This window comes from Piliocolobus tephrosceles, chromosome 4, assembly GCF_002776525.5.
Source record: "Piliocolobus tephrosceles isolate RC106 chromosome 4, ASM277652v3, whole genome shotgun sequence".
Lineage (NCBI taxonomy): Eukaryota > Metazoa > Chordata > Mammalia > Primates > Cercopithecidae > Piliocolobus > Piliocolobus tephrosceles.
The window spans coordinates 124305679-124330979 of NC_045437.1; positions in this window are offsets into that span (position 1 = coordinate 124305679).

The window sequence follows — 25301 nt, forward strand, 5'->3', positions numbered from 1 at the left end:
TCCCTCTTTTTATAAAAGGATTGACAGAACAAACCCTCCCAGGAAATGTCTCCTACTTTTCTATTTATGGATAAGGTTTCTGCCCAGGGGTTGGTACAAAACAGTACTTCCAGGTGAGGGTTGTAACATCAAACTGCTTAGGTGTAAATTCTGGTCCTTTAGCTTGCCATCTGCTTAACTTGCTCTAAGTGACACATTTTAAAATCTTCAATATTCTTATCTAAAATATTAGGATAATAACTTTACCAAACTTATTGGGCAGTTGTAAGAAGAAAATGACACATAGTATATGTAAAGTATTTAGTAGACTCCCTAATTCACATGAAATACTCAACACCTAGTTCCAAAAATAAAAAAAAAAAAGACATATTAAAACCAAGATAATTATTTTAATGGTTTTGAGTCCATATATCTTAACTAGGAAATGGCTCTTTAAAATGCAGTTTCAATGATGGTATAAAGAACAAATAGACAAATGTAGGCATATATTTTTCTTTATTTAGCTTTTATCATTTTTTGACCTAACATCTTTGATTAACACCCACAAAATTAACTTCTAACGTTAAAATACTGCATTTATGTATCCTCAACCTTGTGTAGGGGTATTATATTGTTTATGTTGCAAAAAGAGACATTTATGAGCTTCCTCTGCAATGCATCAGAATATTTATTTACGAATTTTATTTGAGGATGGATACCTTGGACACTTCCTGTATGTGTTTCCCAAGAAGTTACATTCCAACTTGGGAAGAATTCTCCATTTAGACTTTAAATAGAAAATCACAACTAAAATAAAACAGATAAAAATTGCATATATTTGGAATTTTAACTCACACAATTAAAAAGAATGGTATTCTACTCAAAAGGCAGGAAACAAATTGGTAGTCACCACAAATCCACTGAACTTTGTTGCTGGCATCACTCAATAGCTTAGCTCAAGAATTTTTGCATACTTTTACTCAACAAAACCTTTTCAGTCATTAAATTAACGTACACACCTTGAGCAGAATATAAATTAAATTAACCTTTTTTCACACTGTTACATTTGTTCTCAAGGTTTTAACTAAGAAGAGGTATGGATTGAGTTAGAAAGAATGAGTACCACTGTATCCCCACCTTTTGCTTGTAACTAGGGTATGTTTATGTTAGCAGATTCAGTCTGGATTAAAGTGAGAGTCAGAGATCTAGGAACTATAATTTGAGCTTCAGTCCTGCTAGAACTGTATGATATAATCAACTCCTCTGTCTCCTTAAAGACTTAATTTCTTCTAAAAAATAGATACAACATTTGTGCTTTCCTTTTTTGAATTTTTCAAATTGTAGTAAAATACATATGAAGTTTACCATCAACCATTTTTAAGTGTGCAGTTCAATAGCATCAAGTATATTCATGTGAATGTGCAAGCATCACCATCACCTGTGTACAGAACATGTTTCATCTTGCAAAACTGAAGCTCTATACCCATTAAACAAGAGCTTCTGAATCCATTCTCCCACAGACCCTGCAAACCACCATTCTACTTTCTATCTGTATGATTTTGACTATTCTAAGTATCTCATATAAGTGGAATCATACAGTGTCTTTTTGTGACTGACTTATTTTCCTTAGCATAATGTCCTCAAGGTTCATCCATGTTGTAACAAATGTCAGAATTTTCTTCTCTTTGAAAGCGGAATAATATCCCATTGTATGTGTACAATACACTTAGCTTATCCATTCATCTGTCAGTGGACCCTTGGGATGCTTTCAAATTTTGGCTATTGTGAATAATGCTGTTATGGACACAGATGTACAAGTATCTCCTCAAGACTCTGTTTTCAATACTTTGGGGTATATACTCAGAAGTGGCTTTGCTGGATTACACAGTAATTCTGTTTTTAATTTTTCTTTTTTTTGAGGAACTGCCCTACTATTTTCCACAGTATACCATTTTACATTCCCACCAACAGTGCACAAGGGTTTCAATTCTCTACATCCCCCTCAGCACTAAATTTCTGCATTAAAAAAAAAAACAGTAGCCATGTTAATGGGAATGAGCTAGTATTTCATTGTAGTTTTAGTTTGCATTTTCTTAATGATTAATGTTGTCATGTAGCTTTTACATCTTGGCCATGTGTGTATCTTCTTTGGAGAAATGTCTACACAAGTCCTTTGCCCATTTTTGAACTCAGCTGCATGTTTTTCTTTGCTGTTGAGTTTTAGGTGTTCTCTATATATTTTGGATTTCAATTCTTTATCAGATATATGAATTGCAAATATTTTCTCCCATTTTGTATGTTGCCCTTTTACCCTGTTGATAGTGCTTCTGATACACAGATTTTTTAAAAAAATTATTAAGTTCAGTTTGTCTGTTTTTTCTTTTGCTGCCTGTGCCTTCAGTGCCATCTCTAAGAAATCACTGAAAATCTAATGTTGTGAAGAATATGTCCTATGTTTTCTTCTAAGAGCTTTAGAGTTTTAGGTCTTATATTTAGGTCATGAATACAAAAGTTAACTTTTGTGTATGGTATTAAGTAAGAATACAGCCTCATTCTTTTGCACGTGAATATCCACTTTTCTCTGCACCATTTCTTGAAAAGACATTCTTTTTCCCCTTGAATGATCTTGGTACCCTTGTCAAAAATCATTTCACTTATATGAGAGGCTTTATTTCTGTTTCTCTATTCTGTTTGATTGGCCTATATATATATTCTTATGTCACTATCCCACTCTTTTGATTATTGTAGCTTTGTAGTAAGTTTTCTAATTAGGAAGGAAGTATGAGTCCCAATTTTGTTCTTTTTTTTTTTCTTTTTCTTTTTGTACAGCATTGTTTTGGCCATTCAGGGTCACTTTAAGATGTCATATGAATTTTAGAATTTTTTCTATTTCTGCAAACCACCGTTGGGATTTTAGTAGGAATTGCATTAAATCTATAGATTGCTTTGGGTAGTACTGACATGGTAACAATAGTAACTCTTCCAATTCATGAACATGGGATGTATTTCCATTAATTTATGCCTTCTTTATTTTCTTTTAGTAGTGTTTTGTAATTTTTATCATAAAACTCTTTCACTGTCTTGGATACTTTTTGAATATTTTGTTCTTTTTGGTGTTATAGTAAATGAAATAGTTTATTTTAAATTGTTTATTGTTAGTGTATAGAAATGCAACTGAGTTTTGCAAGTTGATTTTGTATCCTGCAACTTTCTTGAATTTTCTAATCAGTTCTAAAAATGTTTTTTTCTGAAATCTTTAACGTTTTATAAATATAAGATCATATCATCTGTGAAAAGATATTTTCTAGTTTAGATGCCTTGTTCCTTTTTTTTTGCAAAATTTCTCTGGCTATAACTTCTAGTACTATGTGGAGTACAAGTGGTGAAAGTGGGCATTCTTGTCTTATTCCTGATCTTTGTGGAAAAATTTTCAGTCTTTTACCTTGAGTATAATGTTCACTGTGGGATTCCTATGTGTGGCTTTTATTATGTTACAATAGTTTATTTCTATTTCTAGTTTAAGTGTTTTTATTATGAAAGTGAGAGGTGAAGCCAACTGGACTTCTGGGTCAGATGGGGACTTGGAAAACTTTTCTGTCTTACAAGAGGGTTGTAAAATGTGCCAGTCAGCACTCTGTGGCTAGGATTGAAAAACGCACCAATCAGTGCTCTGTAGCTAGCTAGAGGTTTGTAAAATGCACCAATCAGTGCTCTGTAAAATGCACCAATCAGCACTCTGTGGCTAGCAAGAGGTTTGTAAAATGTGCCAATCAGCACTGTGTAAAAATGCACCAATCAGCTCTCTGTGGCTAGCTAGAGGTTTGTAAAATGGACCAATCAGCAGGACTTGGGTGGGGACAAATAAGAGAATAAAAGCTGGCCACCCCAGCCAGCAGTGGCAACCCTTTCAGGTCCCCTTCCAAGCTGTGGAAGCTTTGTTCTTTCGTTCTTCACAATAAATCTTGCTGCTGCTCACTCTTTGGGTCCATGTTACCTTTAAGAGCTGTAACACCGTGAAGGTCTGTGGCTCCATTCTTGAAGTCAGCAAGACTAAGAACCCACCAGAAGGAACCAACTCTGGACACAAAAGGATGTTGAATTCTGTCAAATGCTTTTTCTGTATTGTTTGGGCTATTCAGATTAGTATGTGTTTTTTTCCTTCATTCTATTGTATAATAAACAACATTCATCACTTTTTGCACGTTAAGCCATTCTTGCTTTACAGTAATAAATTCCATTTGGTCATGGTGTATGATCTTTTAAGTGTACTGTTGAATTTGGTTAACTAGTAATTTGTCAAAGATTTTTGGATCAATGTTTATAAGGGATATTGGTCTGTAGTTTTCTTGTAGTGTCTTTGTCTGGCTTTGGGATCATGGTAAGGTTGGCCATATAGAATAAGTTTAGAATGTACTCTCCTCTTCAATTGTTTTGGAAGAGTTTGAGAAATGTTGATGTTCTCTTTAAATGTTTGGTAGAATTCACTGGTGAAGCCATGAGATCCAGGGCTTTTCTTTGTCAGGAGATTTTTGATTACTGATTCAATGTCCTCAGTATTACAGATCTATTCAGATTTTCTATTTCTTCCTGGAAGAGTCTTAGTAGCTTTTGCATTTACACAAATTTGTCCATTTCTTCTAAATTATCCAACTTGTTGACATACAATTGATTACAGTTTTCTCTTATAATCCTTTCTATTTCTGTAGAATTGGTAGGAAGATTCCCACTTTATTTCTAATTTGAGTAATTGGACTCGTCTCTTTAGTACATCTAGTTACAGAATTGTCAATTGTATTGGTCTTTTCAAAAATTCAACTTTTAGTTTTATAGATTTTCTTTGTTTTTTTTTTCATTTATTTATTTTGTTTTTCTTATTTCTAATGTTTATTTTTTCCTTCCTGCTGCTAGTTTTGGATTTTGTTTTTCTTTTTCTAATTTCTTAAGTTGTAAACTTGGGTTGTTAATTTGAGGTCTTTTTTAAAATGTAAGCTTGTATAGCTATAACTTTTCCCTTTTGTACTGCTTTGCTATATCCTATAGTTTTGGCATACTGTGTTTTTGTCTTCATCTCTCGCGAAATATTTTTTCTAAATTTCTTTGTGATTTCTTTTTGGATCTATTGATTGTTTAGAGTTGTGTTATTTAATTTCTAGAAATTAGTACTTTTTTGGTTCCTTTTGTTATGAATTTTTAACTTCATCCCATTGCGGTAGGAGAAGATACTTTGCATGATATCTATCATTTTAAATCCACTGAGACTAATTTGAGGCCTAACATATTGTCTATCCTAGAAGATGTCCATGTGTACTTGAGAAGAATGTGTACTCTATTGTTATTGGTTAGAGTGTGCTATATATGCCTGTTAGATCTAGCTGGTTTATTATGTTGTCCAAGTCCTCTACTTCTTTACTTATCTTCTGTCTTGCTGTTATATTCAATATAGAGAGCAGGGTATTGAAGTCTCCTATTATTACTGTAGAATCGTTTATATCTTTCATCATTTCTGTCCACTTTTCTTTATATATTTTGATGATCTGTTATAAGGTAAATTAATGTTTATAATTGTTAGATCTTGCTGTATTGAAACTTTTATTAATATGTAATGTCTTTGTCTCCTAAAAACCTTTTTGATTTAGTCTGTATTGTCATATATAGTATAAGCCAGTCCTGCTCTGTATTGGTTACTGTTTAGATGGAATATCATTTTTCATCCTTTCAGTTTCAACCTATGTGTGTCTGGATCTAAGGTGAGACTCTTAGGGACAGCATATGGTTGAATTATTTTTAAACATCCATTCTGCCACCTGTGTCTTTTTATTTAAGAGTTTAGCCAATTTACATGTAAAGTAATGAATGTAAAGGAAGGATTTACCTAAATCATTTTACTATTTGTTTTCCATATGCCTTTCAGCTTTTTTGTTCCTTATTTCCTATATTACTGACTTCTTTTTTATTTAGTTGATCTTCTTTGTAGTAAAATATTTACATTCTCTTCTCTTTTTTTAGTGTTATGTTCTTTAGCTATTGTCCTTGTAGTTACTATGAGGATTTTATTTAACATCCTAAGTTATAATACTCTAATTAGAATTTATAACAGCTTAACTTAACCTACAAAAACTTTGCTTTTTTAACAGCTCAGTCCCCACTTCTTTTAGTTGTTGATGTCACAAAGTTACATCTTTATATATTGTGTGTCCAAAAACATAAGCTAATGAATTTTAAAAAGCATTGGTATTTTAAACTGTTCAGAGAATAAAATGTAGAGTTACAATACATAGTTACAATCATACTACTTTTTAATCTAATAGTTTTAAAAATATATATTAGTCTCTTAAATCCCAAACGAAACAAAAAGTGGACTGACACAACACTGTTAAAATAATTTATAATTTCCCATGTATTTACTTTTACAGAGATTTTTATTTCTTCATAGGAATTCAAGTTTTACTGTCTAATGTCCTTTCATTTCAACCTGAGCAACTACCTTTATAACTTCTTTCAGAGTAGGTCTTGTGAAAAACAAAAAGTCATAAAGTTTTGTTTATACGGGAAGTCCTAATTTATCTTTCAGTTTTCAAGAAGAATTATGTGGGATGTAGAATTCTTGGTTATTTTCTCTGAATATATCTTAAAAGAACTCTGCTAATAATTTTACTAAGAAGCCCTCATATATGACAAGTTGCTTTTCCCTTGTTGCTTTCAAAATTATTTCTTGGTCTTTCCACAGTTTAATTACAATATGTCTTGGTGTGGGTCTGCTGTTTTGAATGCATTATATTTGAAGTTAGTTGAGATTTTTGGAAGTTAATATTTATGTCCTTCATCACCTTTGGGAAGGTTTCAGACTCTTCTTTTTAGTATATTCTCTGCCTTTTTCTTTGTCTCTCTTCTCCTTCTGAGACCCTACAATGTGATGTTGTTCACTTGATGGTGTCCCACAAGTCCCTTAGGCCTATTCACTTAAAATAATTTTTGTATTTTTGTTCCTCAAACTTGATAATTTTCACTGTCCTATGTTCAAGTTCAGATTCTTTCTTCTGTATGCTTAAATCTGTCTTTAAATTACTCTAGTAAATTTTTTATTTTAGTTATTGTACTTTCCAGTTCCAGAATTTTTTTAGGTTTTCTAGCTTTTAATTGATATTCCCATTTTGTTATACATTGCTTTCTTGACCTTTTCTATGCCTTAAACTTGCCCAATTTGCTCTGTAAGACAGTGGTTTTAAAGTATTTGTCTAGTAGATCCACCATCAGCTCTTTTTCAGGAAGAGTTTCTGTTCCTTAATTTCTCTCCTTTGAATGGGCCATGCTTTTCTATTTTTTTGTATGCCTTGTGATTTGGGTGTGTGGTACAATGGACATTTTATTTTAAGAATGTGATAACTCTGAAAAGTATATTTCCTCCATTCTCTTGGGTTTGCTGTTTTCTGTTTTTGTTTTTTTGTTTTTTGTTTTTTGTGTGTGTGTTTTTTTTTTTTTTTGGTTTTGGTTTTGGTTTTTTTATCATTGTAGGCTGTATCTGTATAGAGGATTAATTAGAGGTATAAACTCAAAGTCTTCTCTGGTGTTTTCTGAGCCTGTGTCTTCCCCTGTGCATGGACAATGACTTTCTAATTTCTCCATATATGAAATTACTTTTCTTTTTTGAGATAGGATCTCACTCTGTTGCCTAGGCTGGAAGGAAGTGGTAAGTGGCATGATCTCAGCTCACTCCAACTTCCATTTCCTGGGTTCAAGTGATTCTCCTGCCTCAGCCTCCTGTGTAGCAGTGATTACAGATGTGCACCACCATGCCTGGCTAATTTTTGTATTTTTAGTAGAGATGGGGTCTCACCATGTTGGCCAAGCTGGTCTTGAACTCTTGACCTCAGGTGATCCACCTGTCTCAGCTAAGATTACAAGTGTGAGTCATCACGCCTGGCCTGCAATTACTTTTTAATATCCTTGTTTTCAATGTCTGGCTCCCAAAAGGAGGAAAAGGAGAAAAATGAAGGAGAAAAATTTATTGGTCCTTTAAGTTCCCTGGAAATCATTTCAATTAGAGAACAGTTTGCGACAATAAGGAGCGGGGGGGGGGGGTCACAACAAAAGTGGGCACTGCCTCTTTGTCTGCACCTCTGTGATCAGAAACAGAAGTCACTAATCACAGCAAAGATCTCTGACATTTGGAAAGCAGGGTTATTTTTCATCCACCCTGGCCCTGCAATCTGTGTGTGAGCTGCTGGGGGCAAGGGATGGGTAGCTCTTACTGTGCTATGAGGTGAAACGGTCATAAATTAACTGAAATGTACCATCTAAGCCTTTCCACGGAAGTTGCAAGCCTTCAACAGACTCCAGAGTTTCAAAATATTTACATCAGACTGATTCTGCCAGTGCAATTTTTGTGTAGGTAGGGAGACAGATTTCTAGTGCTCCCTACTCTTCCACTTTGTCAGAAGCCTTCCATCCATGCTTTATTAACCACAGGATAAAATAATATAGCAGATGGGATAGTATTGTGAAAAAATTAAGAGAATTGGAGGAAGGCAAATTATTATGTATAAAAAAGTAACTTAAAAAATCATTATTTTCTCCAAAGCACCTGGTGACTTCATATTGAGGTATAATTTACACAGAGTGAATGCATAGATCTTAAGAACACAATCAATTTTAACAAATATATACACCAGTAACCTACATGCCCGTTCAAATATAGGGCATTTCCTTTATCCTAGAAATATTTCTCATGCTTCTTCACACCCAGTTCACTCCCCTCACTCAAAGCAATAACTCTTCTGATTTTCATCACCATTGATTTGCCTTGCCTGTTCTAGAACTTTGAAGAACTGGAAGTATAGAATACATAGCCTATTGAGCCTGAATTCTTTCCCTCAACATAATGTCTTTGAGATTAACCAATGTAGATTTAGTCTCCCTTTTTACTCCCGTTTAGTATTCCATTATAAATAAAGGTACCCTTTATTCAGTAATCTATCCTTTTCTAGTTAGATAAGAGAAAGAAGGATTATTTCTAGGTTGTAGCTCTCACTAGTAAGGCCACTATGAATATCCTTGTACAAGGTTTTTGTGGAAATATATTTTTGCTTCTCTTAGACGAACACCTAGAAACATCATGCAACTTTACAAGAATCTAATTTAAGCACGAACCCTAAGAGTGATTTCCTCAAGTGTCATGGCTATTTTAATATTCAAGCTAGAGGAATTCCAGTGTTACTGCCTAAGAATCGGCACCCCATACTGAAGATGGGCTCTTCTGCCAAAGGGGGACGTATCCTGCCAAAGAACATAAGTATAATCTTCATCAAGTTGCAGCTTTCCTTCCTCTGAGCTCTCTCTATGTGACTGAAAACAGTAAGAAAATGCCTGAAGTCAGGCCTAGAACATTAAATGGTAATAGACTCCAAGCAACAGCAGAAGATAGAGCTGATTAAAATGTATCTTTGGGGCAAGAGTAGAAATAAGTGTGTGTGTGTGTGTGTGTGTGTGTGTGTATCTGTGGACAATTTCCTTTTACTTATTCCTAATGGTCCTGAAATTTAATGGATTAATGGAAATTAAAGTATGAAAATCAATTTGATGCCTTACAAAAATACCATATTAAATTTCCTTCTATAAAAACACAATACCACAAATTATCCATGATAAAAAGAGTACTAATACTCTTATTTCTATATAGATTAAAAAATAGGGGAAAAGAAAAACTTTCCCCTTAATCATTTTATTTAGAAACCTATGAAATAGCCTATGGCATGATGAGTGAAAAATTTTGAAAAGAATGCCTTTCTCAACCTTGTCCTCTATGTCAGGGGTTTGACCATGTAACTCAGAGGCTGAATACATTATTTTAGTTTACCCAATCATCACTTATCCTGTTAAATTATAAGTTACCTTTAAAATGTCAAATATCAAATGTTAGTTACCTACTTTTTTCCACTCCACGAAATGAAGCATTACCATTCTATGCATCAAAATATTTCCCAGTGATGTGATTTCACCTTCAGAATTTCTGACTAACTGAGGCTTGGTATCCAGGGCTACAGTATTATTCGTGAACAAGCCGAAGAGCAACATACAATATTTGTGCAAAACAGGGTTCCCTCATTGTAAAATCAGTGCAGCCCCTCTGTTACAGAAACGTTTATGCAACAAAAGGAGTATTTCAATAAATGTTCAAACTAAGCCAGGAGAACAATCTGGGAGATGATGATAATGAAATCCTCATATTATTGGTTAAACACAAGCATAGAGGAAAAGGACAACAGTTCAATTACTTAGTAAACCAAAGGACTTTTCTTTAAAGAGATAACCTATGGATCAGAATTCCCTGTAGTTACTGGCAGAATATAAAATAGTACTGTTGACCTTGAGGAGTTAGAAGCTAGTCTGTCAACAGGAAACCAGAAATCTAACTTTCAACTGATTGTGCAGTGTCAGCAAATATCAACTTCTCTCACCACTGAATAGAAAGGGATAAAAAAGTGAGAGAAAGGACTTGCATCTGTCACTTCATTAGTAATAAAGAATTTGATTTTTACTCAACTGACCTTTATATCTAAAGCTTATTTATGGTTAATATGATTCTATTACTAAACTTGTCTTCCCATTACAAAATGTTTAGCAGTTCGCTTTTCAAGCTTAAAATAATGAGACATAGAATATGTATTCCTTTGGCAGAGGATGAGCAGTTTCAACACAAAGTGCTACTAAAATTAAAATGTTTACATATGCATTTAAGGACTATATGCTACTAGGATTTACTACATATCTGAAGTTTGGGGAAAATACTCTGAAAATACACAAGAAAGCCAGGCACAGTGGCTCACGCCTGTAATCCCAGCACTTGGGGAGGCCAAGGCAGGTGGATCACACGGTCAAGAGATCAAGACCATCCTGGCCAACATGGTGAAACCCCTGTCTCTACTAAAATTACAAAACCTACAGTGGGCCTGTAGCCGCAGCTACTTGGGAGGCTAAGGAAGGAGAATCGCTTGAACCTGGGAGGCAGAGGTTGCAGTGAGCCAAGATTGCGCCACTGCACTCAAGCCTTGCAAGCCTCGTGACAGAGCAAGACTCCATCTTAAAAAAATAAAATTAAATTAAAAAAGGAAAATACCAATAAAATTAGGCAATGAATAATGTACTTTTGAAAATTCTAAACCTTTTTATTTCTAAATTAAGGTTCAAAACAGATCCCACCTCATTTATTTTGCTGCTTTATCTTGTAGGCCAAGATTGGGTAACTGATATTAAGTCCCATGCACTTCCTGAGCCAGTCTTGACTGAAACAGGAATCACATCAAAAGATGAGGCAACACGATCAGGTGAGTTTCAAAATCAAGTTTCATTTCTTATGCCTATGACTTGGGCTCTCATTTCAGTTCTTTTCAGACAAATCAAATCCAAAACTTAAAGCTTAAACAGCAAGGACTGAGCTTTATTTGCTCCCTAATATCTCATTGTTATTTCCCACTTAACAAAACTGGCTTTCTAGAACTATGGAAGGCTGGAAGTAAAGCTGGGCTCTAACTCTCTTCCCTCCCCCAGGGGAACATGTAGCCTTGTCACTCCTGATCGTTTTAAGAATGGTGTGCTGGAGCAGGCCCAAAGTAGCTCATTATTTTGTTAAATCTTCAGCAATTCTGCAAACTTATTCAACGTAGCCATTATTAAAAATTAAAGTATATAAATATACAATGGAATTAATTATGTGAAAAACAGAAGTAATAAATACTCAAAGGTCAACACTTCAGTATCCTTTTCCAAAAGCAACTGCTATACATTACCACAAAGTTACCATAAGTTTTGTAAGTTGGAAGTCTGAAGTCAAATTGTTCCCATGCTCCCTCTGAATGCTCAGGAAGGGGGAAAGGGGGTAGGAAATTCCTCCTTGTTTTCTCTAGTTTCTGAGGATTGCTGGTAATCCTTGGCATCCCTTGGTTTGTGCCAGTATAGCTTCAATTTCTGCCTCTGTCTTCACAGGGCCTTCTGTGTGTTTCTTCTATGTCATCAAATCTTTCTCTCCATTGAAATTAGGACTCACCCTAATCCAGTATGACCTCATCTTAACTTGATTACATTTGCAAAGACCCTATTTCCAAATAAAGTCCACATTCACAGGTAACAAAGGTTTTAGAATTTCAACAAATCTTTTTCGAGAGAGACAATTCAATCTACAACTTCATAACTTAAGTAAAATTTACCACATTTTACTCTTATCTTATGTTCTTGGGCTTGCTTACCCCTGTTGCGTGGCTATGGTGTAAATTCCATCCAATGATGTGCTACTGAGCATTTCTCCCCAACTATATACTGGGTTATTGTAGTTAGTCATGTTGTGTTGATAGCTTGAAAACAGAGTGGAAATGTTTGTACTATGGAAACCAGCAAATACCACAAATCAGGGCTCGATTTATCATTTTGACTGCAAATACAAATCCCTACAGGGCCAGAGAATAAATATGTTACACTTTGTGCACCATATGTTTTCTGCAGCAACTACTCAACTCTGTGGTTCTAACATAAAAGTAAACACGGACAATACATAAACAAAGAAGCTAGTAGTACTGCATCAAACTTTATTTAGAAAGACAGGTGGTAGGCCAGATTTACTCTGTGGGCTGTAGTTGGTGACCCTTAGTCTAGGATTAAGAAAGTAATGCAGAAAATATTAATAATATAGATAAATTTCAGAGAGTCATGTCTGTAGCCATAACATTATTAACAGTACAAACAAAACTAAGAAATATTATCTTAGTGCTTGAAAACAATTATTTGAATCAGCAAAGAAGTTGGTCATTGGTGAATAAGTGACGTTCCAATATATTTATTGATTTGTCTTATGAATGTAAATTAAAATACCAATATTCATGTCAGAATGTGCTATAGTAATTGATCAACTATTACCAGTACATTGGCAATAAATACCAGAGTTTGACAAAAATCAAGGGAACAGTCTTCAAAAATCAATTGACTGTGTAAAATTTATCATAAAGAATATCACATATGTTGTTACTATTTGTAACTTGTGTCCTATGTATTCTAACATTCATGCTAAACTTATGTATCCTTATATGTACATACTTTTTTTTTCTGGAGAGTCATTTGTTAAACATTTTTTAGCACTAAGCACTAGCACAAACCACTAAGATTTGTCACGATTCCTGCAAATGGCAGTATTCATATTGGCAATGTAAACTCTAATAGGATAGTGATTTGAACCAAAAATGTAAAAAGAGAGTGAAGTAGCAGAATCTTTTACCACTTCCTAAGATTGGTAAGAGCAGAGCCTTAAAGGTGCAATGACCACCTAAGTTACATCTGAATTTGTGATGTTTTTGGTACTGATGGTTTGGACCTGACTTTCTGCCTTCGTTAGGGCCAGCCAGGCTTTGAAGCTAGGTTCTGTTTATTTTTTGCTTTTCAAAGGGCATTGACTTATTTGTATATTTAGCCCAAGCTTCATTTCTTCACGTGTAAAATAAAGATTGTCAAGGTACCTTTGCAATATAAATATTAGAAAATTAAAGCAAGGAAAACAAAGATAATGCTTATTACATACGTGCCCAGTAAATACATGCTATAACAATTGCTCCCATGAATTCTGCTGTTACTAACATAAATATAAATGTTTCTAGGAGGTCTCAGTTTTCTGAGAATCCAAGTAGCCTATGTCAGTTGCTATAGGTAGGTAGAAATGACATCTATAAAATAAAATATAAATAATTCAATTTTTGTTTGCTTTTCCTGAACACATTCCAATGTATAAGCAAGAGGACTGGTTCTTGTGGTATCATGGCATAAAATATCTCATGGCAGAAACTATTTTGGTTGCACATAATTATGTCCATTCATCCAAGTACCTACTCTGGCCAATGTCAGTAGGTAGAAATGCATGCTGAGTTCCATCTCATGGAGATCACTGCCTGTAAAATCAAGCCATCAGCGAAGAAGTGGTTATGACATGATCATTTTTACATTGTGTGACAAGTTCCTGTAGTACTGTCAACAAACATAAACTTTAATCTCCACAAGGAGAGTTTCTGTAAACTGTATGTCACACTAATGCTTTTATTTTGCATGGTTCTTTTCCTCAGAGAAATTCCTTTTACCTTTATTTCTTTACTACAATTGTAATTCATTTCTGACTGACATGCTGACAAATCTATTCAATTTCTTTATATTATTGTACAGCCATTGATTATTCAACATATTTGAGCTCCCTATTTTTCTTTTTTAAAATAAATACTGCTCCCATTGTCTGCACAGAGATGGCTTTGAATACGCATTTAATTTCAAGAGGGAAGTAGATGTCCCCTATATTAGGCTTGCCATGTCTAATCTGAAATTTATAGCTTGACTTTGCGCAGTTAATTGAAATCATTTCCTCGTCATCAAAAATGTCCTTTAGAATTTAACATTTATCAGAATCAATAAAGTGTGGTTTTAAAGACCTGTTCGGCATCTCTGACTATACATAATAACTGAACAAAATATTGTGATACCAATGGTGTCTTAAGGTCAATTTAAGTCAGGTCAGACCAATGGCAAACTGGTCTAATCACAATGGGAAAGAAGGAGTGATACTTTACTAGGTGGTTGGATAACATGCTGTCTGTACTATCTCTTTTCTCCAAACTCTTTATTTCTTTGATCCTAAAGACATTCCACACCATGTTCTTCAAGGCCGCATTACAATTCTCTATTCATCTTGACTTCTGATTAATTATAAGCATTGTTCTTTCTACCACTTGACTCCCTGCAGGCATTCATATTCTAACTCATCAAGGCTGAGCTTCCCTTCCTGCTTAAATGGGACCATAATGAGTAGCGAGGCAAGGATATATTCAGAATTGCTTTGTATTTGAAACAATGGATCTCTCTCATCATCTTTGAGGACAAGGACCTCACTCACCTAAGCCTCTGCACAGTTTTAGACACATTAAATTGGTACAAAGCTTGTATTTGTTGACCAACAAAATTAATGAAATCCCATAAAGGTGCTGATTTATACTTTAATTTCTTATGTTCTATCACAATAATTTAAAAAACAAATTGCTCTTGAAGGGCTGAAGTTGCTTTCTATCTTACTAAGACCATTCTTCCTAGCGTCTACATTTTCTTCTGAAATTGATTCCTTCCTTGCTGAAGTGTCACCCATGGTGATTATAAACTTTGGTGTATGTCATTGATAGATCAATATTTTATAAACTGAAAAATTGAAAACTTTGATTTGTGACATCACTTCACTAATACTTTAAAATATATCTCAGTTCAGTATTATAATAAAAATGAAAGCAAAACAAACTTAAGTAGCCTTTGTTTTATACACTTGCTTAAGCCAGGTTTGCTAAAACAAAGTTAATTTTTCAGTGAGCCTCGCAAATTACATTTTTAAAAAATGCACAGATCTGACCCTATCGTAGGAAAAGGCAAAAAATTATAATGGACAATTGTGCTGATGATCATTCTATGGCTGAATAAATCAAGTATGATAGCACTACATGTTTCTAACATGATTCTTAGTTATTTCTAGGCTTAACACTGTCTTGTATGTTTTATTTTCCATGTATGGCAAGAAAGAAGTGCAAACATTCCAAATTCAGTAATCACATTGGTATCTCAATAGTTCGTTCAATTATTATAGACAGACAGATAGATATGCATACTTGTCTTCAGAACCACATGCTCATGCCCTCTTCATTAGCTCTTTTATTTTAAAAACCTAGGAACAAGTGTTGAATTTATGTTAAAAATTTTCCAGCAATCCAACACAATTTAATACTTTTATTATTGACATTCCTTTGGTTTTTAAAATCATCATTGATTGATTAGTTCATCTTTTTATTGTTGTTCTGTTTTACCTTCTCATGCTGAGTTTCCAGTAACCATTAGATGATAGAACTGCTGCAAAATGGGTATCTTACCCTGTTTTGGCTTGAATCCAACTATGTTGCACATTTACCAAATCAAGGCATAAGTAACTCTTTTCTTCACATTCTGTAATAGCATAAGGCAGCATCATATTTGTTGGTCTTTTGTGTCCTTTAACTGTCATAACTAATGGAGACTCTCTTCTCGGAAATTGAGTGGGGAAGGCATTCCTGTAGAGTGTGCCATTTCCAGACAATGTTCTCTTAATTTTTTAATGCAACTATTATTGTGATTTATAATTGCATCGGAGGTTCTTCGTAATCTTTTTCAGGATATGTTTGTTGTTATTAGTGAAATCCTTAAGTCTTTGGAAGAGATGTTTTACAACGCTATTTAATAATATAACACTTTCCTGAAAAATTGTGCAATCTTATAACTTCTTTTAACAGATCCGATTTATACCTGCAAACTTTAAAGAGCTTCCTAAACTTAAATAGTCCTAAGTTGGGGGCATGTTGAATTTGAGGGGAGTTATTTTATTATGTAGATTTGGAAAAAATACAAAGTATCTATTGTTTTATAATTCTGAACTGTTTCCTACATCAGAGGATTCACAAGTGACTGCCTATGATGTGGTTTGAAGACACTGGTAAATTGTTGAAGTTCTTTCTTATATCATCATTTTTGGATTAAAACTGTCTGCTAATTAATGAATTCTAACTGGGTGGAGCATATCAAAATGTGTTTTCTATAACTATTGTATTAGCTTGAGTTAACAAAGACTAGTAGCTATCTGGGAGAAGGCAGAAATATTTTATTAATAGGAAAAATACGTTCAAACTACATTGGAGCTCCAGCATTACAAAATCTTTTAAATAGAAAATTCAGCAGAATGAGAGTCTCTATTGGACTATGTCTGTAGGGTCTATTATCCAAGATACTGGAAGGAGCTTGCTATGAATATGTTTCGGTCTTGTAGTATGCATCTTGAGAATAGTGGATTAGCAAGGCTCCAGCATATGAATTATATATGCCTCTTGATAGTGTATCAGCACAATAATTGTAAGACAGAATTTCAATAAATTCCTCCTCTTACTCTTCCCCAAATTCCTCAAAAGCAGGTTTTGGTTATGGTAAAGTTTTGGCCATTATTTCTTATCTATTCAAAAAGTTAGGGAGAAAAGAAAAATCTAATGCAAATAAATACATTTAACAAAATTAAATATTAGTTTAGAATTCGGTATTTATTTATATATATATTTTAAATTATTAGATGCCAGAGGTAGAGCTTAAAAAAAGGTTTGGCTAGAATTTAGAATCTATCACTCTAGTATTTATTCAATGTATATAAAACAAGTTCATGAATAATATGGAAGTCAACAATAGAAGCGGGAGAGTCTATTGAATTACTTCTGGAATAACACAAAGAAAATGCAAAGGAATCAATCCAGATAGATACAACTGGGCAAAGAGATGTTAGAATTTATGGCAACATAATGATTTTATTTTATTTTTTAAATAAAGCACCTGGGAATTATCCCTATGGAAATAGGAACTTAAAAGGTAGGATAATGAATCCAGGTGAACTAATCGAGTCATAACATCAATTATCAGAAAACCTTTCAGACTCTGAATTTATATATATATATATATATATTCTGTTACAAAATAATAAAAACAGGGCATAAAGTTATTGAAGGTCTTTCATGCCAGAAGCAACATCAGACATTATAATATTTGGAGACAATTTCTAATTTCAGGATTATAGATGTCAGCAAGTATTCATTCCAGCTATGTGCAAAAAAAACCCCAAACACACTACTTGGTGTCCACATTCTAGCAAAAAGCTGTTCTGGCAAAGCAAACATGACTATAGGAGATGAAAAATTATCTTAGAAGAGCAGAAAAATATCAGTACATATCAGCAAGTTCTTTCTTGTGTTTTTTAAAGATAGAGTAAGCATTAATCATGGAATTTTGAAAGCACTGAAGAAGAAAGTGGGAAGAAAGTTAGGAGAGAAGAAAGGAAAAAGAATATCCACTTGAGCTATAATGAACATCACAAAACCCTAAGGTTTTGTTCATGTTACCCTCTCAAATTTTCTGGAATATTTGCAGGTTAATAGGATGATCTCTATATTGGTAACTTGTGGGGGCACATAAATAATTAGCTATTATATATACTGTATATAGTATTTATATATACTTTTATAAAACTGTTATTAAATTCAGACTTTGAATTAAATCACCCAGAAACTGATATTCCAGCAAAATATTACTTAAATGTCTTTAGACAATAGGATGTGAATTTTCAGCTTTGACATATTAATTTCAGCCAAAATATATCCTTTAAGAAACTCTTCTACTTCTTTCCATCCCCTAAAGTATCTGAAGTGAGGTTGTAGACTCTCTTAGTGTTTACTCCAGGGCTAATGATGTGTGGTGGCCATGTCTCATATTGTCATCCCATGTTACACAATTTACAATATACTATTTAATTTACTATCTGGCTAGATTGTTTCATTGTGTAGGGAGACTCAAATGGAACATATTTCATTATCTTAGCTCCTAGAAGAACACTGTGGAGATTGAAATGGGTTTAAATTGGCATGCCTCACATTATTCTAGGTTTCAAAAAGACAGAGCCCAGGTGCTTTTAGCTAAATCAGACAAATGATCTTGCCAAAATTCTTCAATATAACATTCCTCGGCTACACACGAATATCATCCTATATAGAGGCTGCCTCCTTAGCTGGAAAGAATGGACATTTTGAGAGACAGAAGATTAAGAAAATTCAATCATTGTTGCAAAACAGAACAGGACATTCTATCTTCACAATATCATAAGCTAAGATATTTGTATCTAGCATTCACTTTAGCAATCCCTCAGGTTTCAAACTCTCTCTTACATAACGTTTGTGCAGTTTCTACATCTTTCTCAGATGTCCTGTAATTTTCCTCTCAACAAACACCGCAGGCAGAAGAGAACCACCAGTAGCTTCTTGTATACCCTGTTCCATGACCTGTCTGACTTATTGCATAAACTTAGGCTTTCCTCTGTGAGTCCCTTTAGCAGAAATTCAAAGTTTTCTTTAAATTTCATCACATGTGATGGTGGCTACTCACATACACAATACATACATGTAACTGGTGGTGTAGGGAAGGGAGGCCACAGGCTTTGTATTTTATGAGATAAGCAGAAAAAATACATATGCCATCTAGAAAACTGCTTCTAGGATTCATTATAGAATTGTTTGAGGAAACATCTTGTTTGAGGAAAATAAACACGCACGGAAAATAATAAAAATAGGTGGAAATAAATAGAAGGTGAGACTTTGAGAGCTCTGAAGCTGATAGTAAGGAGGGAAAAGGCCTGGTCTAGGTAGGAAAGGGGCCCAAAGAAAAAAGTGTGTGTGTGTGTGTGTGCGCGCGCGTGTGTGCATATGTGTGTGTGTGCGTGTGTGTGTGTATGTGTGCATGTCTGTGTGTGCGCATGCATGATTGTGTATTGAAAATGGAGAAGGCAGATGAAAAAACACAAAGGAGAGAAAGGAGTTGCAGAGACAGATGACAGGAAAGAATGTAAAACTTCTATGGCAGGAACACCAAGAGAGATACTCCTTAGGAGAGCAAGAAAGCTTCTGGAGAACTTTAAAGCCTAATTAAAAAAAAAAATGAGCCTTTTACGATGCAAGGCCCAATATGTTATTAATTGTGCTATTATCAACACTGCTGTACAGATGACTACCCTTGTATGAGTGAGTGACTGAATATTAAGAAACAGAATGGCGTTTCCTGTCTGTGTTGACATGGTAAAGAGCAGAGACTGCAGGAAGATATCTCATGCCAACCTAGATCCCATTAGGGATTTGCAGAAGTCTCATTGGAAACATCGATCCTTCATAGAATGTGGAATTGCAGTTGAGATCATAACAGTTTTTTTTTTTTTCCTGGAATTCAAGGGGCAGCTTGCATTTGAAAGAGGTCTAGTTGGCATCTATCTGCATCCAGAAGTCTTTACCCCACATGTTCGGGTAAGGTAAACAAGTAAAATGAGGCAAGCAGGAGACGTTGGCGATGATGGAGACTGTGGGAACCTGAAGTCTCCTGCCATTCCTAGATGACTCTGCTGCTTCTTAGTTTCACAGTATGTGGGCCATGTGAGAGTATGCACTCAGTGTTGCTACAGCTACTATTTTTTTTCCAAGAGAAGCTCCAAATGTAAATATTTAGATAAAAACCTCTTCATTTAAAAAATCTGTGGGCCAGATAGATATGAGATCTACCAGTTTGCAAACTCTCCTGTATATCTTAGCTGAAATTTCACTCTTTCATATACAACCAATTAAAACAGTACATAAATCAGTTCTTTTTCATCTTACAAATAACACAAATCCAAAATGTTCAGTTTTCCCTTCCTTAAGGAATGGGTCTCATTTAATATTCTAAGACTGAGTCCCAGACAGTACATCTATATTTCAGAAAGGATATTCAGGAACTTGACAGTGTCAGAAACAGTGGAATGTCCTCTGCATTGCTAGATGGAACTTTCTTCTCTGAAAACGACAAAGGCGTGAAGCAGCCATTTCCTAGAGTTGGGTCCTAGAAGGCACTTCCTGATACTACAAATGCGTACCACTGAGCTAAACTCAGTTACATGGCCACAACTTACTGTAAAAAATAAAATAAAGGACGTCGAAAATATAGACCTTTTCTGACTGCTCACTTGTCTGTCTAAAAATTCTATTATCTTGGAGGAAGAATAGACCACAAATCTTGGGAGGACCAGCACAACAGATCCCTCTGTATGTTTGGAATTAGAGTGTGGCTATAAAAATGACAATTTCCCACCATTCCCACATCCATTCAAAATCCTCAACATCGTTAAAATAATCCACTAGACGAAGCATTGTTAATTTCACTCATTCTCAATTAATTTGTGGGTGACCTGAAACAGCAATAAAGTTAAATGAATTTTTTAAACATGTGGAGCCATTTCAAAAAATAATTTTTGAAACATTAATTTTTATTGAAGAAATATTTCAAAACTAGAGAAAAGCAGAATAATAGGTATTACAGATACTCATGTATCCCACCAACTAGAGTTAACAAGTGTTAAAATATTGCTGTATTAGTTCTCTATTTCTTGAAACAAATTTTTAGATAAAAGCAGAGTATGTAAAAGCTCACGTGGAGCTGAATTGTTTGCAGATAAAGGAAGACTCAAAATCTCGCTCACTGGGCAACCCCATTGCCCCTAAACCTTCAATGTTCCACTGAGTGGTGAACAAGCAAGAGTCAATCAGGCATTGATAATCAAAGATAAAGAAATACTACTTTTAAGTTCATTCGAATTTAAACATTATGCTAGCTGAATTTATATCTTCCAAAAATGTATTTGTTAAAACCGAATGCCAAATGTGATGTTATTTGAAGATGGGCCCTTGGAAGGTGATTTGCTCATGAGGACAGAGCCCTCCTGAAGGTAAATAGGACCCTTATAAAAGAGGGCAGATAGATCCTTGTTTCTTTGGCCATATGAGGACACAGCAAGATCATTGTGAACAAAGAAGCAGGTCCTTGTCACACACCAAATCTGTTGGTGACTTGATCTTGAACTTCCTAGACTCTAGAACTGTAACCATTGACAAACCTGACAAAAACAAGCAATGGGGAAAGGATTCCCTATTTAACAAATCATGTTGTGAAAACTGGCTACCCATATGCAGAAAACTGAAACTATACCCCTTCCTTATACCTTATACAAAAATTAACTCAAGATGGGTTAAAGACTTAAACATAAGACCTAAAACCATAAAAACTCTAGAAGAAAACCAAGGCAATATCTTTCAGGACATAGGCATGGGCAAAGACTTCGTGACTAAAACACCAAAAGCAATGGCAACAAAAGCCAGAATTGACAAATGGGATCTAATTAAACTAAAGAGCTTCTGCACAGCAAAGGAAACTATCATCCGAGTGAACAGGCAACCTACAGAATGGGAAAAAGTTTTTGCAATCTATCCGCCTGACAAACAGCTAATATCCAGAATCTACAAGAAACTTAAACAAATTTACAAGAAAAAAACAACCCCATCAAAAAGTGGGCAAAGGATATGAACAGACACTTCTCAAAAGAAGGCATTTATGTGGCCAAAAAACATGAAAAAAAGCTCATCATCGCTGGTCATTAGAGAAAAGCAAATCAAAACCACAATGAGATACCGTCTCACACCAGTTGGAATGGCAATCATTAAAAAATCCGAAAACAACAGATGCTGGCAAGGCTGTGGAGAAATAGGAACACTTTTACACTGTTGGTGGGAGTGTAAATTAGTTTAACCATTGTGGAAGACATTGTGGCATTTCCTCAAGGATCTAGAACCAGAAACACCATTTGACCCAGCAATTCCATTACTAGGTATATACCCAAAGGATTATAAATCATTCTACTATAAAGACGCATGCACACATACGTTTATTACAGCACTATTCACAATAGCAAAGACTTGGGACCAACCCAAATACCCATCAATGATAGTCTGGATAAAGAAAATGTGGCACATATATACCATGGGATACTATGCAGCCATAAAAAAGGATGAGTTCGTGTCCTTTGCAGGGACATGGATGAAGCTGGAAGCCATCATTCTCAGCAAGCTAACACAGGAACAGAAAACCAAACACTGTATGTTCTCACTCATAAGTGGGAGTTGAACAATGAGAACACATGGACACAGGGAGGGGAACATAACACACCAGGACCTATTGGGGGTTGGAAGGCTAGGGGAGAGAAAATATTAGGAGAAATACCTAATGTAGATGACGGATTGGTGGGTGCAGCAAACCACCATGGCACATATATACCTAGGTAACAAACCTTCACATTCTGCACATGTATCCCAGAACTTAAAGTATAATAATAATAATAATAATAATAATAATAATAATAATAATAAAATTTTAAAAAAGAAAAATAAATGTGTGCTGTTAAAGCCACCTAGTCTATGGTATTTTTGTTACAGCAGCCTGAACAGACTAAGGCATTTCACAAATGTAAATTTTCTACACAAGTAGTAACAATAAGGCTATAGTACAAGCACACTTTTTTCTTCCTGCCTGCCTGCCTGCCTTCACTTCTTCCTTCCACCTTTCTCCCTCCCTCCTTCCTCCTTTTTCCCCTCTCTTCTTGCATTCCTTCCTTTTTTCCTTCTCTGTTTCCTTTTAAAGGAGTTACTGGTTTTATTTATTACACATGAAAACATTGTGTGTTCTGACTTTGTTATTTATTTATATTCGAGGGACTTCAGGAAATTTCTCAAAACTCTTTGACCCAATTAGAAAATGAATCTGAATGCCTAGCTATTACACTTTCAGAAGTAAACTGTGCTATATAACTTCAAAATCATCAGTCAGAATACTATGTATTTTTAAATATTACATGATTGGTTATAATATAACAAGTGTTTCATTTTTTCCATAAAGTCAAATACATTTAAACTTCACAGAAAAGCAATAACAAAACGATGCTAAAATGCAAAAACACAACTACAGTAAAATTAACTCTACTCTATGATCTTTTGTGCCTGAACTTAAATATGGGTCACATTCAGATGCCTAGCTTGATACTGCTGTAATTTTAAGCACTACTTTTGCAATACTGGATTTAAATAATAAGAACACTAATTACATAGAGAGGTGAAACTCACAATTCTGAAACAAAAATTCACCCAGAGTTTCTCTTGCCACTTGGGCCATGAGCTACTTAAACAATATTGAACAGTATGGTAGTTGACAAGCAGAAAACACGGGTCTCAACATGTTGGGTGGTCTATTTCTGTGCAGCGCAGCTAAAGTGAACACTTTATTTTGCCCCGAAAAACTAAATTTGTCTAATTTACCTGTGACACAAGCCCCCGGAGAGTTCCTGAACAAGTTTTGTACCATGTATTCCACACGCTTCAAAAGTAAGAAATAAATATGATGCGACTTACCCCTACCTTCCTTCCAGTAACTCCTGCCTTCATTCACTCATCATTTCTAAAGAAAGAAAAAGCAAGACGTATTCATTGTTCATGTACCTATCAGTTATATAACTTAATCCAGAATATAATTCAAATTAGCTGCTGAATGGTAGCTTTGCTTTTTTAAAAAAAAACTTTGATGAGTTGTTGAAAATTGTTTTAATGTTTTCTATCATTAACCATCCACTTTACCAGTTGTAGACTAAAGTAGATCAGGACACATCTGTTCAGGAAACCTAGACTGCTCCCTTTTTCTTCAGAATCCATCTGTCTTTAGATTTTGAGTTAAATACAGTATTTGGATGTATATTGCATTTTGGAATTTAAAAAAATTTCTTTAAATACATTGGAAAAAAGAATACATGAACCAATTTTCCCATTCCTGTTATTTACTTATGTCAACCCCCTCTCCCATTTACTCTTATTTCTTTAATTGTCTCATCCCTAAATATAGCTACATTAATTTAGGAGAAACAATCAGGCAGCCAAATTCAATATGTACCAAGCAAAATGGATACTGGGAACTTCTCAAGTTAGGCATATATGCTCATCTACGGATAGGAGGGAGAGGAGAGGGTGGGTATAACAGAGAAATAGCGGAATTAAATTCTCAGATCCCAGAGAGTTAATTTATGCATCTAAGCCTGTGTGTCTGAGAAATGGATTCTATTTATTTGGAATACTTTTAAAAAGTCAGAAATCAAAAGAGAATGGTTTAATATCCATTGTATTTTGATAGAATTCTGAAAAATAAGTAAAGATTGAGGTTTATTGACACTGGAGAGTTACCTCCTTTTCTAATTGCAATTTTATTGAAGTCAAAGTTGAGCACCCTCGTGGGGCCTCCCTGCTATTAGAATAACAAGTTAGGGCTGGCCAAAACACACTGGCTCTACAGCCATTGGGCAAAACAGGTGATAAACCAGCAGTGAAATAACAAGTTGGCACCACTACTTCCTTCTATCATATGTTGACAAAGAAAAATAATGAAAGCTGCACCAACAACTGTACTTAAGACAAAAATGCATTTATATGAAATACTTGATTTGGAGGCAATCAGAATTTTCATTTATAGCAGCTTGTTACTAGAGTGGTACCAACAGTCCTTAGTAATTAAAGGTGACTTCTATGTCCAGACCTTTGACGAGAGAAGAAAAATTCACCCCGTTTCTTGGGAATTGTGGTTTTCTAATCATTTTGAAATGATTAGCATTTGGGTGACTAGCAGTCACCTCCCCACTTTCTGTTATACAAATAGCTCATCTTGGGAATAGCTTCTGAGGCACCAAACATCCCCTCCACACCGCACTCCCGAAGGTAGCACATTTCATTTTGTGCATCTCTCCCAATTCTGGCTTGCATTCCTTTAAGGAGACCTGACTCTGAACTTTCAGAAGAATGTGATGTTTTACATTAACACCAAAAGCT